The sequence below is a fragment of the Nerophis ophidion genome, linkage group LG11 (assembly GCF_033978795.1).
Source record: "Nerophis ophidion isolate RoL-2023_Sa linkage group LG11, RoL_Noph_v1.0, whole genome shotgun sequence".
NCBI classification, from domain to species: Eukaryota; Metazoa; Chordata; class Actinopteri; order Syngnathiformes; family Syngnathidae; genus Nerophis; species Nerophis ophidion.
The window spans coordinates 68,335,429-68,341,428 of NC_084621.1; the positions used below are offsets into that span (position 1 = coordinate 68,335,429).

General features: G+C 37.9%; 1 protein-coding gene across 1 annotated transcript in view; it reads right to left on the reverse strand.

The window, feature by feature from the left end:
- cep76 (centrosomal protein 76) overlaps nt 1-4,711 on the reverse strand; it is a 180,896-nt gene extending 176,185 nt beyond the window's left edge. The window contains exon 1 of the mRNA XM_061916566.1: nt 4,565-4,711. The gene's annotated coding sequence lies outside the window, so the exon portion shown is untranslated. The remainder of the gene's footprint in view (nt 1-4,564) is intronic.
- Nucleotides 4,712-6,000: the final 1,289 nt, after the last annotated feature.

Here is a 6,000-nt window from a genome sequence, read left to right on the forward strand (position 1 = left end):
GATGAAATGTTAATAATTAGATTTGAAAGGATATTCAGAGGCAGGAGTCTTTAAAGGGGAACATTATCACGATTTCAAAAGGGTTAAAAACGATAAAAATCAGTTCCCAGTGGCTTGTTGTATTTTTTGATTTTTTTTCCAAATTTTACCGGTCCCGGAATATCCCTAAATAAAGCTTTAAAGTGCCTTATTTTCGCTATCTTCGAAACCACTATCCATTTCCCTGTGACGTCATACAGGGCTGCCAATACAAACAACATGGCGGTTACCACAGCAACATATAGCGACATTAGCACGGATTCAGACTCGGATTTCAGCGGCTTAAGCGATTCAACAGATTACGCATGTATTGAAACAGATGGTCGGAGTATGGAGGCAGATAGCGAAAACGAAATTGAAGAAGAAATTGAAGCTATTGAGCGAATAGCTTTTGACGCTATTCGGCCATAGTGTGCGTGTACCTAATGAAGTGGCCCATAGCATAGCTGCCTTATTAGCATCGCCAGTAAAATGTGCGGACCAAACGATCAGGACTTTCACATCTTGTGACACTGGAGCAACTTAAATCCGTCGATTGGTAAGTGTTTGTTTCGCATTAAATGTGGGTATCTAGTTTCAAATGTACATACAGATAGCGTAAATAGTATGTTAGCATCGATTAGCGTAGCATGTTAGCATCGATTAGCTGGCAGTCATGCCGTGACCAAACATGTCTGATTAGCACATAAGTCAACAACTTCCATCAAAACTCACTTTTGTGATTTCGTTGACTTAATGGTTGCAAATGCATCTGCAGGTTATCCATACATCTCTGTGCCATGTCTGTCTTAGCATCGCCGGTCAAATGTGAAGACACTCTGGTACATTCAATGGGGGTCTGGCGGCAGATTTCTTGCCAGTGGTGCAACTTGAATCCCTCCCTGTTAGTGTTGTTACACCCTCCGACAACACACCCACCAGGCATGATGTCTCCAAGGTTCCAAATAATAGTCGAAAAAACGGAAAATAAAAGAGCTGAGACTTGGTGTTTGTAATGTGAAAATGAATATGGCGGGTGTGTTACCTCGGTGATGTCACGTTCTGACGTCATCGCTAAAAGAGCGATAAACAGAAAGGCGTTAATTTGCCAAAATTCACCCATTTAGAGTTCGGAAATCGGTTAAAAAAATACATGGTCTTTTTTCTGCAACATCAAGGTATATATTGACGCTTACATAGGTTTGGTGATAATGTTCCCCTTTAAAGGTACAAAGCAAAGAGCACAATTAGCATATATAGCAGGGATGTCATACTGGTCCCTGACAGTTTGTTTGTGTTTTGTTTGTTCCCTCTGTGTGTGTAGTATTTCCTGTCAGCGCTCTTATTTTGTCTGTTTCCTGTCTTTCCCCCTGAGTGCTGCTTCCCCTCAGTTGCGGCTGATTGGCACCTGGCCACACCTGGTGTCAATCAGCCCGCTCTTATTTAGACCTGTCTTCCCATTCAGTCTGGGCTGGATTATTGACGCTAATACCTGTCGTTGCTACCTGTTATGTCAATGCAGTGTTGCGGTAAGCTATATTTGGTAGCTTACTGTCTTTTGTTCCCTGCATCCAAGTTTGTTTGTTCATAGCCGAGTTTGTTATCCGCCTCGTACGCACTTTGTGTTTGTTCCCTTTTGGTTTTGTTCTTGTTTTAGTATTTGTAGCTTACTGTCTTTTGTTCCCTTCTTCCAAGTTTGTTTGTTCATGTTATCAATGTTATCCGCCTCGTGCGCTCTTTTTGTTTGTTCCCTTTTGGTTTTGTTCTTGTTTTAGTATTTAAAGATTAAATCATGTTTACCTGCAAAATGTCTTCCTCCTTCTCTGCATCTTGAGGTTCCTCACAAACTAACTCGGACACTAGTTTTCATTGAGGGCCGCATGTTAACAGTACATAACGTATGAATTTTCCACTAGATTGTATTATTAATTTTATAAACTGTTTTAAGTAGACTGTCAATTTTTCAGTAAAAACTTTACATTTTAAAAATAATACTATAAATATTGTGTTGTTTTTTTTACATTTTACGGTCAATGGAAAAACAGGACCGCTTTTTTTGTGGGGGGTTACGGAAAAAGCTGGCAGATTAGTTTCCAGAATTTGTGTGTTAAATTTACATTAGTTTTTACAATATTAGATTGTTAATGGAAAAACAGTGCAAGTTCTTTTTTTTAATTATTGACAGTGATACACCATTAAAAACAACAACCGAAGATTTTACAGTCAAAAACTGGCAGCCCAGTCAACAGAATTTTAACGCAAAAAAACAGTATTAGTTTTTTTTTTGTTGTTGTTGTTTTTTTTATTTAGACAAAAACATGTTTGGAAAGTATGATAATATTAGTTGCGATATTGGATACTAATAAAGTTTAAAAGGCATGTAATTTCAAGCAGTACATATATTTTTTTCTGTCACAATGAAAACAATCAATTATATTTTGTGAGAAAATATTAATTACTTTATTGACATTTTATTGCTGGGAGTCTTTAAATGTAAAATATACCAAGCACACACCTTATGGTAAGGATGTCAAACTGTTTTTTATCAAGGGCAACATCGCCATTATGGCTGCCATCAGAGGGCCGTTTGTAACAGTGAATAATGTATGAATTTGCTTCTGGATTTCATTATTAATTATGTAGACTGTCAATTTTACAGTACAAATTTTACATTTACAAAATATTTCTGTAAGTGTTTTTTTTATATTTTTTACAACATTTTAAGGTAAATGGAAAAACATTACATTTTATTGTGGGGGTTACGGAAAAAGCTGGCAACTTAGTTGCCAAAATTTTCGTGTTAAATTTACATTGGTTTTTACAACATCAGATTGTTAATGGAAAAATAGTACAAGTTCTGTTTTGATTCTGACAACTTAACTGCAAGTTTTTCTCCCGTAAAAACAAATGTACCGTCTTTCCATTTACAGTAATACACCGTTAAAAACAACAACCCTATATCGTACAGTCAAAAACTGGCAGCCCACTCAACAGAATTTTAACACAAAAAACAGTAGTAGTTTTTTTCAATTTACATTAATATGCTGTAAAGAAAAACGCAAAATGTATCGTCATTTTTATTAATTTAATGGGTAGTTTGCTGTAAAGTTAAGTATTTTTATTTATTTTTGTTTAAACAAAAACATGTTTGGGAAGTATGATAATATACTGTAATATTTGTTGCGATATTGGATACTATTAAAGTTTAAAAGGCATGCAATTTCAAGGAGTACATATCTTTTTTTCTGTCACAATGAAAAAAATCAATTATATTTTGTGAGAAAATATTAATGACTTTATTGACACTTTATTGCTGGGAGTCTTTAAATGTAAAATATACAAAGCACAGACCATATGGTAAGGATGTCAAACTGTTTTTTATCAAGGGCAACATCGCGATTATGGCTGCCATCAGAGGGCAGTTTGTAACAGTGAATAATGTATGAATTTGCTTCTAGGTTTTGATATTAATTATATACATTTTTTAAGTAAACTGTCGACGTTACAGTAAAAATTTGACATTTACAAAATATTCCTTTAAAATAGTGTTTTTTTTTTTTTACAACATTTTAAGGTAAATGGAAAAACAGTACCACTGTTCTGTTTTTTTTTTTGTGGGGGCTACGGAAAAAGTTGGCAACTTAGTTGCCAAAATTTTTGTGTTAAATTTACATTGGTTTTTACAACATCAGATTGTTAATGGAAAAATAGTACAAGTTCTGTTTTGATTCTGACAACTTAACTGCAACTTTTTCTACCGTAAAAACAAATGTACCGTCTTTCCATTTACAGTAATACACCGTTAAAAACAACAACCCTAGATTGTACAGTCAAAAAAACTGGCAGCCCAGCCCGCTCAACACAATTTTAACACAAAAAACCGTAGTTATTTTCAATTTACAGTAATACTGTAAAGAACAACGCAGAATTTATTGTCCATCCATCCATTTTCTACCGCTTGTCGCTGGAGCCTATCTCAGCTGCATTTGGGCGGAAGGCGGGATACACCCTGGCAGAAAATTTATTGTCATTTTTATTAAATTGATGGGTAGTTTGCTGTAAAGTTAAGTATTTGTATATACAAAAAAACATATTTGGAAAGTATGATAATATACTGTAATATTTGTTGCAATATTAGATACTAAAGTTTAAAAGGTAGGCAATTTCAAGCAGTGCATATATTTTTTCTGTCAAAATGAAAAAAAATCAATCACATTTAGTGAGAAAATATTGAGTACTTTGACACGGGCCTTGAGTTTGTCACCTATGATATTTGGTATTTTGACACGTTTAAGACTCCGCATTAGTGTTCACGTAGTTACATTTGCACAATTTCCCATAAAGTGATATCTCAACCCAAAGAGCACATTGCAAAGTCAAAACTCTGGACGCTTGTTTCATAAAGCTGCTCCACCCATTAAAATTCATTTCATCTATGCTTGAATCCACAAAACAGCAACATTTTAATGTGTTTTTAGAAAAAAACTAAAACTTTTAGATAAGAAATATGGTTTGCCTCGCAGTTTATGAGCACTGTTTTCCTCACCTGCTGTTGACTCGTGATCAGTGGATTCACCCGCCTCTGATCACTAATCAGGAGGCTTTATATAACAGTGTCACCTGCCTCTAGAGACTGTTTCACGGTTTCCCATTTGCCACAGTCACTACATTTCCATGCACTAACTCAGTTTTTTTTTTTTTTTTTTTTTTTAATTTTACAGACAAGACTGGTTTAAGAGGCTTTTGGACTGGCAACCAGGGACAGGTGTGTCTCCAGATTGCTAATCAAGGACAGGTGAGGAAGGCGGCGCTTAGATGAGGGGGAAAAGAGGTGGCAAATAAGAAGTAGAAACACAAATAAGGGGCAACACAGTGGAACAGGGGTTAGTGCGTCTGCCTCACAATACGAATGGCCTGAGCAGTCCTGGGTTCAGACCCGGGCTCGGGATCTTTCTGTGTGGAGTTTGCATGTTCTCCCCATGACTGCGTGGGTTCCCTCCGGGTACTCCGGCTTCCTCCTACCTCCAAAGACATGCACCTGGGGATAGGTTGATTGGCAAAACTAAATTGGCCCTAGTGTGTGAATGTGAGTGTGAACCTGGCGACTTGTCCAGGGTGTACCCCGCCTTTCACCCGATTGTAGCTGAGCTATGCTCCAGCGCCCCCCCGCTACTATGAAGGGAATAAGCGGTAGGAAATGGATGGAAACACAAATTAGGGTGCTGGATAAGAAATAGTACCTATAAAACAAAAGTCATGACAGATATTGTTTGTTCAAGGGCCTCTGCTCATGTATTTTTGAACCAACAAAATCCCCAAATCCGTCTGTATTATAATAAACAATATAAGTTGAGTTATACAAATATTGTCTTTCTAAATAATATAATACTTACTAAATACTTTGACGGGCATCACGGTGGAACAGGGGTTAGTGCGTCTGCCTCACAATACGAAGGTCTTGAGTAGTCAGGGTTCAATCCCGGGCTCAGGATCTTTCTGTGTGGACTTTGCATGTTCTCCCCGTGACTGCGTGGGTTCCCTCCGGGTACATTGGCGTCCTCCCACCTCCAAAGACATGCACCTGGGGATTGGTTGATTGGCAACACTAAATTGGCCCTAGTGTGTGAATGTGAGTGTGAATGTTGTCTATCTGTGTTGGCCCTGCGATGAGGGGGCGACTTGTCCAGGGTGCACACCGCCTTCCGCCCGATTGTAGCTGAGATAGGCGCCAGCGCCCCCCCGCGACCCCCAAAAGGGAATAAGCGGTAGGAATTGGATGGATGGATGGATGGACTGGTTTAAGAAGCTTTTAGACTGGCAATCAGGGACAGGTGTGTCTCCAGATTGCTAATCAAGGACAGGTGAGGGAGGTGGCGCTCAAATGAGGGGGAGAAGGGGTGGCAAATAAGAAGTAGAAACACAAATAAGAGTGCTGGATAAGAAATAGTACCTAAACACAAGTCATGACAGATATTGTTTGTT